This window comes from Tupaia chinensis, unplaced genomic scaffold (assembly GCF_000334495.1).
Source record: "Tupaia chinensis unplaced genomic scaffold, TupChi_1.0 Scaffold000282_1, whole genome shotgun sequence".
Lineage (NCBI taxonomy): Eukaryota > Metazoa > Chordata > Mammalia > Scandentia > Tupaiidae > Tupaia > Tupaia belangeri.
In genome coordinates, this window is record NW_006159765.1 from 1343740 (window position 1) to 1359815 (window position 16076).

Genomic DNA, 16076 nt, shown 5'->3' on the forward strand with positions numbered 1-16076 from the left:
TGGACCTGGCACTGTGAAAATCATGTCAAGTGCATGTGTGTATGTCCCAAATCCCAAGAGGACAATGAATGAGCAGGGATTATGGCATGGTCATTCCCTCAACCAGTGGGGTTGATTTTTCACTTTCCCTCCCTCTATCTTGTGAGTACATATGACTTATGGCAAAAATCTAAAGATAATTAATAAATAAAATAAAATAAACAAATTTATTAGCATACAATCTACACACTATAAAATGTACACTGCAAATTGTAAAAAACAATTACTTTTAGTGTATGCACCAAGCTACACAATCATCAGTGTAATCTAAGAATATATTCATTACTCCAAAAATAAATCCCAGAAAAATTAGTAGTATGCTCTATTACTCTCACCTATAATCCCAAACAAAGACTGAAGTGTTTTCTTCAACTTCCTGTATGAAGTTGCTAGCTTTAGACATTAGTATGTTCCAACAATAATTATATTACTAATTTTTCCTAGGACTTATTTTCAGGGTAATGAGTATGTTCTAACAAGCATATATCAGAGACATTGCAGGTTCAGTTTCAGATATCACAATAAAGTGAATATATCAATTAAGCCAGTCACATGAGTATTTGATTTCTCAGTGCATATAAACATCATGCAGACACTACACTGTGATCTATTAAGTGGGTAACCTGTGTCCTGTTAAGTGTGTTACAGCATTATGTCTAATGAAAAATACTTTATGGCTATAAAATGCTAATGAGCTTCTGATCCTTCAGCAATTCATAATAATTTTGCTGATAATGAGTCTGGCTTAAACATATTTTGGCTGCTGACTGATAAAGGTGGTGATTGCTTAAGACTCTTTGTGTATTTGGGCACATCTTCAATACGCAGACAGTTTACAACTCTGGTTTAGCCTTTGGATTTAGCAGAGTTAGCAATATCCCACTTGCTCAAGGTCTTAGGGTCAGCCAGAGTTGAGAAATTGGGGTCCCCCAGGTCATTTTTGAGCTTATACACAAGCCTGCAAATGTGCAAAATCGTAGAGTTCCTCTGGAGTTTTTCAAAGCCCATCATGGGCATACTGTACTTAAGAACTCCCCTTTCAGTTTTTTTCCAGAGTCTTCTCTTTTTGCCTCAGTTGGGATTGCAGCCTCAGGTAGCCGTAGTGGTAAGTAATCGCTACTGATTGTTTTCAACAAAAGCCCTAAGAGAAGTCAGCTCAGATCCAGGTCAAACAATAACAATTCTGTTTATGAAGCTTTTCACAGAAACTGTGATATATGTCAAAAAGTCACAATGATCTGTAGATTTTAAGGAAATTTGAACACTGCCTGTTCTCTAAAAGAGTTCTGTTTTTCTGAGGGCCCGCAGGTGGCATGGTGGTTAAGGGAGGTGGACTCCCACATGGCCAAGAGCGATTCAAGTTTCAAGTTCCGAACCTGGTGGCTTCCTTTCTCACTTTCTCTCTTTCTGTTTCTCTCTCTCTCTCTATCTCTTCCTCTCTGGTCTAATTAGGGTAAATAAATAAAGTTAAATAAAATAATTCTTTTAAAAAAGGACTTTTGTTTCTCATAACCACCATGTTTGCAAGTCTACTGATTTTCAAGTTTACTGTGGAGCTGGAAAGAGTAAAAGGGAACATCAGTTATAATGTGCCAAATACTACCATTATTTTGGAAGTATTTTATTTGGATTTTACTAAATAAGTGTTGTCTTCATTGTTGTGAATCTCAGGTTTATTTCCAGAGTTTGCAAATGTTGACTGTGAAAATTTTACCAGTGTTTGTGTGTGTGGTGTTTGTTTTTGTTTTTTGTTTACTATAGGGCATATGTGTTCACTAGAGAGACATGAAGGAACAGAGAGAGGGGGAAAGAAAGAAATCATCCCACTGGGGTTATGGCCACACTGCAATCTTTTCTCTTCCATTGTCCATTAATATTTATTTAATTTTATTTATTATCACTTTTTAAACTTTGGTCAGAGAGACAGAGACAGAGAAAGAGAAAGAGAGAGAAAATGAGAAAGCAAGCTGCCAAGTCTGGGACTTAAACAGTGATCAGCCATGTGAGAGTCCAGTGCCTTAACCACCGCACTACATGCTGGCCCAAATATGGTGTGATTTTCAACCTGCAAAGTCCAGGACTCTAGAAGTACAGCAGAATATGTGGAATCCAGCTACCTTAATCTCCATCCAACCTGCTGGCTCACCAGTATTTTTGATACTTTTATAAAGGAGCAAATCTATAGGTATAATAATTCACCATTCCTAACATCTCATCTGATTATAAATATTATATATATTTAAATATATCTACATATATTTAAAGAGTAATGTGTTTATTCTCAGTGAGAGAGACGAAGACAGAAAAACAGGATCCCTAATAGGTTGTACTGGTATCTACCTCCAGCCAGCTTGCCCAGAAAATGAGCACACCCATTCCTGGCATTCTCAAAAAAGTTCTGGACATGAACTTGTAAGCTTCCCATATGTGTAAGCCTCACAGAGTATAGTATTACTTTTGTACCATTGTCTGGTCCTCTATGTCTCTTTATTTTTTTATTTTTTATTTTTTTGAGAGGTTTTTGCCATAGGGTATGTGTACTCACTAAACAGAGAAAGACAGAGAGACAGAAAGCAAGAATTCAACTCCCAGGGGGAATGGCCACACCGCAATCCGCTCTCCTCCATTCTCCTCTCTGGATCTTGGGCAGGCACGCACACGCACCTGGTGTGAGTTTTTAAGCCACTGGGCCTGGGACTCGAACCGCAATCGACTACGTGGGAGTCCAGCAACATAGCCATTACGCTAACTGCTGGTTTCTATGTCTTTTTATTTTTTATATTCTATTTTGTCTTTTATAGTAATCTTGTCTATTTTTAGTAGATGGTGAAACCCTTAAATAAAAAAGAAAGTGAGTAGAGTTTATGTAGACTATCAACTTTCCAATATATTTTTATTTTAGATTTTATTTTGCTTCCTAAAGATGAGGAACTGAGATGTAAGGCAAATAGACATTCCTTTTCTTGCTTGTGAATATGCACAGCTGTGCAATAAAGTCATAGGTTTCTCATCTTTGCAGTGACTTTCTTAGCACTGTCTGCCCAGAGATGATACAAGTATAAGTATATTCTATGTGATAACATTCTTCTTTTTTTAAAAAAAAAATAGTGTCACATTTTATAGGAAGTCATGATGTACACATTATATATGTATTTTTCAATAGAGAACTTTACATTTTTCCATCTCTCAAACATTTTCTTCCCTTGTACCTCACACCCATCCTCTATCACCCATTCTACCATCCATTCTCCCCCCATGTACTCTATCATCCACACCCATCCTCTCACCATCATATCTTCAGATCTCCAATCCCTGCCATAGAGCACAGACACTCAGCGCAAATTGACTAGGGAGTGTTAATATTCTTCTTTTGCCCTCTTGGTATCATGTCAGCTAAGATGCTGGTGAATATGGTACATCATCCCGAACTGATTCTGTATTACTGAAGAAAGATCAAAGAGAACTTGAAGAATTATATTGGAAACATTTTGATAATATGAAAAGAAAGCATATTGTTCTGTTAAATAAAAGAATTATGGAAACAATAGCATACTGAAATTTAATTAATGAAAAGGCTTTAGTAAGGAGAAAATAGAGATAAAATATATAACATTTTTTGCTATGGCATTTTGTAGGGAAGATGCTTATAGCTAAACTTTTTTTTTTTTTTTTAAGCAAGATAGCCTTTTCAACCTCTTGAAACTAGACGAACTAATTTTTAACTGTGCTCAAGTTCCAATCTGCTAAAACTAGAAATGAGCTATTAACAGTTTTAGAAATTGTACATTTATGTTCTTTCTTTTATTTTCTTTTTCTTTTCTTTTCTTTTTTTTTTTTTTTTTTGCAGAGGTTTTTGCTACAGGGTGCATGCACTCACCAGACAGACAGAGAGAGACAGAGAGACAGAAAGCGACAAATCACCCCCCAGGGAGGATGGCCACGCTGCAATTCCTTCTCCTCCATTCTCCTCTCAGGAACTTGGGCACGCACGCACACGTGCCCGGCGAGAGAGTTTTAAGCCACCAGGTCTGGGATGCAAACCGTGGTCGACTACCTGGGAGTCCAGCGACATAGTCATTACACTAACTGCTAGTCCCACATTTATGTTCTTTCAAAACCTTGAACCATTTATGAAAACAGGTATACACTCCCTCTTTTGTTCTTTAATGTCCTAACAGACAATATGATAGGAATACACACTCCAATTTAAATAATAAAACAAAAGCAGTGTATCAGTCTTGGTAGATATATATTGTACATGAGTTTGAAGTGGCAAAGATTAGCCTAATGATTGGATAATATTTTTCAATAACTTGTTAGATTGGTAGTTCTTTAAAAAATTAAAAAGTCCTCTTAGGATGTTTGAATATGGTTTATATACTATGGAAAAAATCTCATATAGTAAAGATATTAATCGCAGTTAATGATTTTGCTTCCTTCTCTTTCATGATAAATTCTTTTGACTTATATGACAGGAACTAGAGAGAAATTTTAAATGTCCATTACAGTCACATGAATTTCAAATAATACTTGCATACTTTAAATATCATTACAGGTCACACATGACTTAGGAAAATCATTCTCCACTTCATTTCTATTATTTTTTATAGATTATTTAAGTATATTGGTAAGTAATTGCAAAATTTTACCTACTACTTTAATATGTAAGAATTTTCTTCCCAGCCTTTCAGACTAAACTGTTTTTAAATTTGCTATAGATTTCAGTCTGCTGTATAAGATATATTTTTAATGAATATAGTAGACATACAATTGCTTATTAAATTATTTCTCTTAGGAAAAGTTTGTGGTGACATTTAATTTACAGACACACACTCTGAAACAATAAGTTTAGAGCTTCGAGATAAATACTCTTTGAGATAAACACATTTCAGAAGAAAATTATCTTGTTTTAGAGAGTACATTTTGGATAGAAAGATGATAGATAGATAGATAGGTAGACTGATTGATAGAGAACTTATGTGTTGTCCTATATTCTTGATTAAATTAATTTTAAAGTATTATTAAATATTAAATATGAAAATATATTAAAAAGTTTCATATTCTGAAAGTGGTGCTATATTAGCTGAATGATAGATAGCTTAGGGAAAAGTTCTGAATTATTAAAATCAACAGACTAGAAAGTATTTGATGTATTCTTTTATATCATCAATCCTTTAAAATCTATTTCATTTTCCTTTTCAGTTATTCTAAATTGAAATAGAAAATATAATATTTGCCTTCTCTTTGAAAGTGATATATTCCTAGTATATTTTATTGTCACTGAAATTTATATCTGAAGTGAAATCTAACATCTTGAGGTTTTAAATGGATAATACTAGAGATGAAGATGTGTGTGATAATAACATTGAAAAGAAAATGGAAGAAGGTGCTATTGTCAATTACATATTAAAAACTAGTGTATTGAAGTTTCATTTTAGAAAGTGTGACAATGAGAGTTACTTTTAAGTGTTATTTTTCCTACTAATATTATTTATAGTTTTTTTTACATAATTGAAAATACAACAGTTCTGAAAATATTTATCTAAATTTTTTTCAAACAATTTTACCTCTTTGTAATAGTCAACACAGTAAACTACCTAACCCCTGAAAGAAGAAATAGTAAAAATATAAATATTTCTTTTTATAACCAACACATAATGGATCAAAGCAGGAAAATATAAAGGTACCTGAAGATGCAGAAATATTATTAGGCTAGCCAGGCTTATTTATTAAGTAACTAAACCAGTCAGAGAGACAGGTAATCTCTCAGCAACCTGAGAGACTGTTCAAATCTATCACTCTTAAGGTGCTTTTTGTCAGTCACAGAAATTTTTGCCTCAGAATATACCCAGAATAAACACAGTTAGACATTGGAGGCAGTAATACAAGGAAACTTTTATATTTTTATTTTTATTTTTATTTTTTCAGAGAGGTTTTTGCGATAGGGCGTGTGTGCTCGCCAGACAGACAGAGAGAGACAGAGAGACAGAAAGTGAGAAATCACCCCCCAGGGGGGATGGCCACACCGCAATCCCTTCTCCTCCATTCTCCTCTCGGGATCTTGGGCACGCACGCACACGCGCCTGGCGTGAGTTTTAAGCCAGCAGGTCCAGGACACGAACCCTGGTCGACTACATGGGAGTCCAGTAACACAGCCATTATGCTAACTGCTGGTCCCACAAGTAAACTTTTAAAAACTTAATGGAAAAATAAATTTAAAGTACAATTTTATTATTTTTTAGAGATTTTTGCCTTAGGGTATGTGTACTCACGAGAGAGAGAGAAAAACAGAGAGAGAAATTGAGACAGTGAGAGGGGAAGTGAGAAATCACCTCCTGGGGAGAATAGCCATGCTATAATCCTTTCTCTTCCATTCTTCTCTCAGAATTTTGGGCACATAAATGTGATTTTTCAAGCCACTAGGTCAGGAACTCCAGCCACGGTTGAGCATGTGGAAGTCCAGTGACATAATGCTATGCCATCTGCTGGTCTCAGTTCAATTTTATTTAGGTCCAAAACATTTATTAAATCCACATATAGTTTTTCATATTCTTTATTTCCCATGAATTTTTAAAATATCCCTTGTATTTCCAGGTGAGACAGGTTCATCAGAATTCCACCAGGCTCTGATAAACTGGTCTCATTCCATATTCAAACTGTGATTGTGAGAATATATCTTGTACCTGTGGCAAGCATTTTAAAGGTGTCAATTAATGAGTGTGCTACTTTATATGTCTCTCATGAGTTTGGTTGCCATGAGTCAGTTCCTGAAAATTAGATTCTATGATAGAAATTACTACAAATATTCTCCAACTCTTGCTTAACATGCTGATGTGCCAGATATCCCGGTCTGTAAGAAGCCTCTGGCATGTAGAGTGGACGTTGGATTGATGTCTGCCAATGCAAGGACTAGTGGGGTGAGAGGTGGCATTCCTGAGCCAAGGCAGTGAAGAGAAGGCAGGTCTCTTCCACACGTTCTTTATCTAGGAATGACAGACACTGGAGGAGTCCAACCCAGCGGGGCTCCAGGACCCGTCTGAGCCCCTTGACCTTTAAGCATCGCTTCTGGTCGTTGGCAAGGCCTACTGTACACCCCTGACCCTGGAACAAGCTTGGGTCAATTAGCATGTCGGCCAGGCTGCTTGCTATTTGCTCCGGGACTGTGGTAGCCTTGCTGGGAAGTGACCCCCCTCTGACTCCCCGATATATTACTATAAAAGAATTATATAGTTTTCTCATACATATGTGTAGCAAGATTTCTCCAAAATTCCCAGACCGCTCCCCTTTACCCTGACCACTTACTGTTAATTACAATGCTTCATTGGGCACAATAAAGGGTGTGCTAAAGTTCTTCTTGATCTTTGGAAGGCCTTTCAAAACACATTTATATAAACTTAAAAATTACCTCTTAGGCAGAAACTGACCCAGGACACCCCCGCCTCACTGTAGCTAATGTGCTGACAAAGTACATGATGGTGGTACCACAAGCACAATAAGAATGCCTAGGTGTGCCACAAAGTTTTTCATTAACTCATTAGTCACTTCACCACCAGTTGAGAAGGCTGTATCTCCGCCTTCATCAAGTGAACACTAACTTCACCCTTTCAGGATAGGTAAATATATTAGGATTCCTTTAAATAAATTTTAGATCTCTATAGAATTATATAAATATCATTCTTTATTGCGATTTTCTTTTTTAGAATCACAACCAGTAACCACAAGATGGCTGCCGCCAAGTACTGGCTGATGATTAACTCTGCCTGCTGAAGCTGTTCTCCGAAACCACACTCCCAGAACAGAAGTTCCCAAAAGCTTGCTTACGTCAATCAAACAATTGTTGAATTGTATTGATGATTAATAGACCTGCCCTTAATCAAACCCTGAATGGTCTCTATTGTTAAAACTTTATGCATTGATAATTAGAACACTTAGCCCCTCTCCCATTTACTTGCATGTGTCTCATTTTAAATAAAAAGGCATGGTGATTCCTAGCAGTGGTCACTCCTCAGAGAGCGATCTTAGAGGAGTGTCCGACTCAGGACGTGCATAAAAAAGCACGAGGCCTTTGTCTTCCTTTCCTTTCAGCGCCTCCATTGAGTCAACTCACCCCACCGAGGCTGGACCCCGGCAAGACACATAACACAAATCATGGAAACGTTAGAATGCAGTTTCCCAACTTAAAACTGCTGCAGATGGTGAGTTTCCTAATTATTTTTAACCTGGTGGATGTAGAACAGTGGTTTCCCACAGCTTGTCATTTTTCTTCACCCATTAAACACAACAGATTCTCTTTTCTGCTCATCATGCATCATTTGACGATAATTTCTGAAATACTTTGTAAATGTGTGTATCCTTTCAATTATATAACAATAGAAAGTCAAATACAATTTTGGATTCTTTTCTTTTTAAATAATTATTTATTTAATTTTGTTTAGTAGTAGTAGGAGTATTAATTTTTTATAGGACATATGTGCTCAACAGAGAGAGATAGAGAGAGAGAGGGAAAATGAGAAACCAAGCTACCAGGTCCAAAGCCTGAATCACAGTCAGCCATGTGGGAGTCCAGCATCTCAACCACCACACCACCTGCTAGCTGTCCAAACAAATATTTAAAAGTAAAATTTGAATTGCTTATTTATAGTAATGTACTCAGTCTTTTGAATATTATTATCCCTTGAGATTATTTTAATTTTTAAAGAATTATTGTATTTTATTTATTTATTCAAATTTGACCAGAGAAGGACAGAGTAAGGGCAGGGGGGAGTAAGAAAACAAGTAGCCAGCTACTAGATTCAAACCGCAGTCAGCCATGTGGGATTCCAAAACTCTTAACCATCATGCCACAGGCTGGCCCCAAGTTGTTCTTACATACGTTTCCAGTATCTCTGACACCCCATCATCTTGTTAAAGATTTTTTAAGCTTTATTTTACTGTGACTTTAGTTATAGATTTTTAACTCCCTGAATTCAAATGTCTCTATTATCTTTTTTTATAGTTTATTTATTTTTTTGTTTCTATGATCAAGAGGCACAAACAGGAAGATAGCATTCCACCAGGGTCTGTAGGATGTGATTCACACCCTGCCTCAACCAGCCTGGGATCATGAGCACATGTGTGCCTGGCATATTTCAGGAGGTCTTTATACACAAACTGGAACCTTTTCATGTCAGTCAGCATCACAGAGCACTCCATTTTACCACTGTGACCACGTATCCCCTCGATTTGCATTACAAGAGTATGTATCATTTTTCCTCCCAATGTCTTCCTGAAATCCCAGTTAACCTGATGGTCTCTTTTTTTTCTTTTCTTTCTCTATTTTTGTTGTTGTTGTTGTTCTTAAGTGTACTTTCTTTTTTTTAAGTTTTTTATTTAATTTTTTTTATACATTCAATTACCATTTTTTAGGTTACAAAGTGAATATTTCAATATGTGATCATTTCTCTCTAGTCCAGTTGATTAAGCTATAAAAGTTCTTCAATAGATACAAAATTTCTTTGCCCGGTAATGCTTTGCCTCCGTATTTTTCTTCTAAATGTCCTTCCTCAGTATCTTATACTTTTTTGTGGCTATGGTAAATGAAATAAATATTTTCAATTGTATCTCAGTCTGCCTGTTGTTCATATATAGAAACGCTATAGATTTCTGTATAATGATTTCATATCCTGCAATGTTACTATATTCGTGTATTACTTCCAGAAAAATTTTAATGGAAACCATTGGGTCTTTTATGTATACCATCACGTCAACTGCGAATACAGAGTTTCACCTCTTTTCCTATTTGAATGCCTTTTATTTTATTCTTTTTTCTGATTGCGTTGGCGAGGACTCCTAGCACCATATTGAAAAGGAGTGGAGAAAGTGGACATCCTTGTCTTGTACCCGTTTTTAGTGGGAAGGCTTTCAGCTGTTCTCCATTCAGGATGATGTTCACTATGGTTTTTTCATAAATAACTTTTATTGTGTTGAGAAATGACCCTTTATGGGACCAGCAGTTAGCGTAATGGCTATGTCGCTGAACTCCCACGTAGTCGACCATGATTCACGTCCCAGACCCGGTGGCTTAAAACTCAAGCTGGGCACATGTGTGTGCATGCCCAAAATTCCAAGAGGAGAATGGAGGAGAAGGGATTGCAGCGTTGCCATCCCCCCTGGGGGGTGATTTCTCTCTGTCTGTCTCTATGTCTCTCTGTCTGTCTGGCGAGTGCACGCACCCTATAGTAAAAATCTAAAAAGCAACAACAACAACAACAAAATGACCCTTCTATGCCGATTTTGTTTTTTTTTTTCAATAATTAATTTTATTATAATTTCTAATTCATATGTAATTGTTGTACATCATTGTGAGTTACACTGATTTTTGAAACATTCATGTATTGTGTAATATATGATCAAATTGATACAAAATGCATATATATGGCCTCCAACATTTATCATTACTTCATGTTGTGCACATTCAAAAATCTGCTGCAATGGGACCAGCAGGTGGCATGGTGGTTAAGGCGCTGGACACTCCCACATGGCCGACCTGGGTTCAAGTCCTGAATCTGGTGGCTTGCTTTCTCACTTCCTCTCTCTCTCACTCTCACCGTCTGTCTCTCTCTGGTCAAATTAAAAAATAAATGAATGAATAAATAAAATAAAATAAATAATTATAAAAAAATCTGCTGCATTAGTTATTGAGAAGTTTAGGTAAAATTATCATAAGTTTTTTTTTTACTTGTTGTGGTATTCTATAACCCATTCTACTTATGGACATTCAAGTGCCCAAGATATGAAAGGCAGGAGGAATGGAGAAAGGAGATTGAAATGTGACCCAACCCTGTAAAGGTGTTCAGTTTACTCTGTTATTTTGCTCTCTCTCTCTCTTTCTCTCACATATGGACACACACGGTCTTTCATGAACAACAACAGCACGAATTTTAGAAAAAGCCTTTATCTTATTTTTGTGTAATGTGATGGGAAGAGCTAAATACTAAAGTTTTTACCATAGTTGTCATTAGGATCTTCTTGCCTGTGTCAAAATGCTTAAAAATGTATAAATAGATAAAATGACTATTCTTGGGACCAGCAGTTAGCGTAATGGCTATGTCGCTGGACTCCCATGTAGTCAATCGCAGTTCGCGTTCCAGACCCAGTGGCTTAAAACTCACTCCGGGCATGTGTGCATGTGTGCCCAAGATCCCGAGAGGAGAATGGAGGAGAAGGGATTGCGGTGTGGCCATCCCCCCTGGGGGGTGACTTCTTGCTTTCTGTCTCTCTGTCTCTCTCTGTCTGTCTGGCGAGCACATGCGCCCTATAGCGAAGACCTCTCCAAAAAAAAAAAGAAAAAAAGACTATTCTTTTGAGCATACCTCACAAATGAATGAAGAATTCGAAAATTGGCTTTATATGCTTTACTAATATATACATTATTAACTATGCACATACTTAGTCATGTATCCATACATAAGTATATGAATATATTTATTTATGTATCCTTTATCTCTGACTTATCTACATACCTGTCTATCTACAGAGAGAGACATGTTGAAAAATAGAAACATAACTTCAAGAGTTGGTTCTTCATTCAGGTTAACTTTCAGCTTAAAACATTAAGATTAAATTCTCTCTTTTCCATAAGAAAACACTTTATTCTATTCCTGTCTCTTTCTTGCCTTTTTGTTATTTAGGGTAACCATTTTTTTGTCATTCATATCAAATAAAATATGAGTAGAATCAGATCTTGGAGCTGTAATAAAACAATATTTCTTATTAGTTATGCAAAATTTTCTTAAAATTTATACTTGGAGAATCAATTTCCTATAATTGTGTATCTAGAAATAGCAGTTAACATTTATGACTATTTATCAACACTATTTCATATCATTTGCTATAAAATAATGATAGTAATGACAGCAAAAAATTTACATCCAAAATAATAACTTTTACTATTAAGCAAGGGTGGGGGACTCACACTCTTTTCTAATTGAAAAAGAAATAGGAACTTCAACAAGATAAGATAAAAATCCATCTAGCCTACCAATGTAAATAACAAGTAGTAGTGTTGACACTTTAGAGATTTCTACTCCACTGGGAAGTCTAATATCTCCTTTAGTAATAAAGAGTTAGTTTAAAGAAATAATTTAAATTATTCAACTAATGCTTGTTGAGATTTTACAAGTTTTGCATTTCTAATTTTGGATACCCTTACATGTGCCAAAGGGTGATTTAGCTGTTGTAAGAAAAATATTTCTGCCTCTGTGACCATTATAGTTTTATTAGAAATGAGTAAGTTGACATTTTTGTATTATGCAACACTTAGTTCCTGAGACTCTCATTCCTAGGAGTTTAATACACAGGAATAAGTATATCTGAGCCACCATGAGTCCAATGGCAGTCCTGCTATGTTTGATTAGCTATGACTGAGATATTGGGGTCCTATAGCAGTTAACAGAGTAGAGAAAAGAACAGAAAGTAGTATTTCAAAATATATGTATAGGGACCAGTAGATGGCATAGTTGTTATGTTACTGGCCTCCCACAACGGTTATGGGGTTTGAGTCCTGAACCTGAAGGCTTGAAACACACCAGGCATGTGTGCTTGTGTGTGTCCAAAATCCTTAGAGGAGAATGGCGGAGATGGGATTGCAACATGCCACCTCCCCGGGAGGTGATTTCTTGCTTTCTGTCTGTCTGTATCTCTGGGTAGCACATGTGCCCTACAACAAAAATACCTCTCTTAAAAAATATATGAATATAGATATATATACACACACAACACACACACACACATATATACAAACACACACATACGTATTTACTTTCTTACATTATAATTCACTGCATAAATATTACAGTAATATTTATGAAATCACTGCTCCTATTTTTGATTTACCATTTAAATACTAAAACTAATAGAGTGATCAATAATCTGAAAAGTCTGTTTAGAGCATTTTTCTGTTTCACTTCCATTTGATGAATTTGAAATAATGAGGATTTGTTTTCAGTTGTATTTTCTAAGCCTAAGCAAACGAAGAGACTGTGTTTACATCAGAAAAAAAATGCCATGGGACCAACAGATGGTATAATGGCTATGTTGCTGGACTCCCATAAAGCTAACCACAGTTCGAGTCCCAGACCTGGTGGCTTAAACTCATGCTGGGAACGTGTGTGCATGCCCAAGATCCTGAGAGGAGAATGGAAGAGAAGGGGATTTGAGTGTGGCCATCCCTCCTGGGGAGGAGAGATGATTTCTCTACTTTAAAAAAAAATGTATTATTTTTATTATTTTTTTATTTCTTTTTTTTTTAATACATTCAATTACCTTTTTTTAGCTTACAAAATAGATATTTCAACAGGTGAACATTTCTCCCTAGTACAGTTGATAAAACTACAAAATATTTTCAACAGATAATACCACATTTCTTTGTCCCATTAATGCTTTGCCTTCGTATTTTTCTTCTAAATGTCCTTCCTCAAGCCCTACTCTTCCACACACACTAGATCTGGAATTTACAGTTTTTCAATACATTCATCTGTTCAGGGGTATTTCGGTTGGTTCCATGTCTTAGCAATTGTAAATAGTGCTGCAATAACATTGATGTGCAAGCACTTTTCTGATTAAGAATTCTTCTGTCCTTTGGGTAGATACCAAGGACTGGGATTGCTAGATTATATGGCAGTTCTAGCTTTACATTTTTGAGGAATCTCCAAATGGTTCTCCACAGTGATTGGACCAATTTACATTCCCACCAGCAGTGTAAGAGAATTCCCCTTTCACCACAACCCGGCCAACACTTATCATTTTTTTTTTTTTAATCTTAGGCATTCTGATTGGGGTTAGATTGTATCTCATTGTTTTTATCTGCATATCTGCATTTCCTTTAGGATGAGGGATGTTGAGCATTTTTTCATATGCCTTTTTGCTATTCGTATGTCATCTTTAGAGAGTGTTTTTTTCAACTCCTCCCATCTTTTAATAGGGTTTATCATCTTTTTTTCCAAACAGCTGCTTGAGTTCATTGTGTATTCTGGTTATCAGTTCCTTATCTGATGCATAATTTACAAAAATATTTCCCCTTCTGAGGGCTGTTGATTCACACTAATTACTGTGTCTTTTGCCATGCAGAAACTCCTTAGTCTGATGTAATCCCACTTGTCTATTTTGAGGATTATCAACTGTGCTTTGGGAGTCTTATTTAAGAAGTCTTTCCTTACCCCAATGTCTCCCAGAGTTTCCCCTCTGTTTTCTAGGAGTAGTTTTATAGTTTGAGGTCTTACATTTAGTTCTTTGATTCACCTTGACTTAATTTTTGTCAAAGGTAAGAGGTAGGGATTCAGATTCATCTTTCTGCAGGTGAAAATCCAGTTTATTGAGCATCATTTGCTGAAGAGGTTTTTCTTTTCCCACTGGATTGACTGGTATCCCTTGTCAAAAATCAGTTGACTGTATGTTTGGGAATGTATTTCTGGGAAGGAATAAAGGCAGCTAAGACAATGATCAACTTAAACATCAGGACAGATCCAATAACATTGATAATAACATTGAATGTGAATGGAATAAATTCTCCTATCAAGAGACACAGACTGGCTGAATGTATAAAAAAAAAAACCCAGAAACCCTCTATCCATTGCCTACAGGAAAAAACCCTTATAAATAAAGACATAATAGACTGAAAGTGAAGGGTGGGAAAAAGGTTTTCCATGCAAATGTGAACCACAAAGGAGCTGGGATACTAATTTTTGACAAAATAGGCTTTAAATCAAGAACTTTTCAAAGAGACAAAGAAGGGCACCATGTTGTAGTAAAAGGATCAATAGTTCAAGAAGATATAATGCTTATAAATACCGATGCACCTAACACAGGAGCACCCAAATATGGGAAGGAAAGACTGTTAGATCTAAATGGGGAGATAGACTGCAATTCACTAATTGTTTGAGACCTCAACACTGTACTCACCCCTTTGGACAGATCATCTAGACAAAAAATAGATAAAGAGATAAAAGATGTAAATGATATCATAAAACAAATGGACTTAACAGACATCTATAGAATTTCCCATCCAAAAAACATGAGAAACACTTTTTTCTCACCTCCACATGGAACCTTCTTCAAGATTGACCACATCATAGGGCACAAAGCAAGCCTCTACAGATTCAAAGACATAGAAACTATATTCAGCAGCTTCTCTGACCACGATGGAATTAAACTTGAATTTAGTTTCAAGAGAAATCCTCAAAAACTCTCAAATATATGGAAACTAAATAACCTACACCTGAATGACTCCACAACTACTGAAGAAATAAAGACTGAAATCAAAAGATTCATGGAAGCCAATGACAATGAGGTCACGCGTTTCCATAATCTTTGGGACACTGCTAAACCAGTCATAAGAGGGAAGTTCATAGCAATTAATGCACATAAGAGGAGGATGGAAAGAAGGCAAATGGATCACTTAACATCATGTCTTAGAGAATAGGAAAAGCAACAGCAAAGAAAATCCGAAGAACTCCAGGAGAAAGGAAATAATAAAGATACAAGCAGAAATAAATTAAATATAAAATAAATGAACTATACAGAAAATAAATGAAAGTAGAGCTGGTTCTTTGAAAAGATCAATAAAATTGATATACCACTAGTGAGACTTATTAAAAAGAAGAGAGAAAGAAACCAGGTGAATCAAATCTGCAATGAAGCAAGCAATAGAACAACAAAGTAGAAATCCAAAACATCACTAGAGGATACTATGAACATCTATATGCCAAGAAAAAAGACAATCTGGATGAGATAGGCAAATTGCTGGACACATATAATCTACCAAGGTTGAGCTAGGAGGATACAGAAAGTCTGAATAGGCCCATAACAAGCCAGATTGAATCAGTTATAAATAACCTCCCAACAAAGAAAAGCCCTGGCCCTGATGGATTCACCTCTGAACTCTACAAAAGTTTAAGAGTTAACCCCCCTTCTGCTCAAGTTATTTCTAAATATCCAAAAGGGTGAGTCTCTCCCTAACTCATTCTATGAAGCCTCTATCACCCTTATCCTTAAAACACATA

General features: G+C 36.0%; 1 long non-coding RNA gene across 1 annotated transcript; it reads left to right on the forward strand.

The window, feature by feature from the left end:
- Window positions 1–1004: 1004 nt before the first annotated feature.
- LOC114008084 (uncharacterized) lies at window positions 1005–7894 on the forward strand. The gene is made up of 3 exons (XR_003549645.1): window positions 1005–1144; window positions 4595–4666; window positions 7740–7894. It is a non-coding gene; the product is annotated as an uncharacterized LOC114008084 (long non-coding RNA).
- The last annotated feature ends 8182 nt before the right edge of the window (window positions 7895–16076 follow it).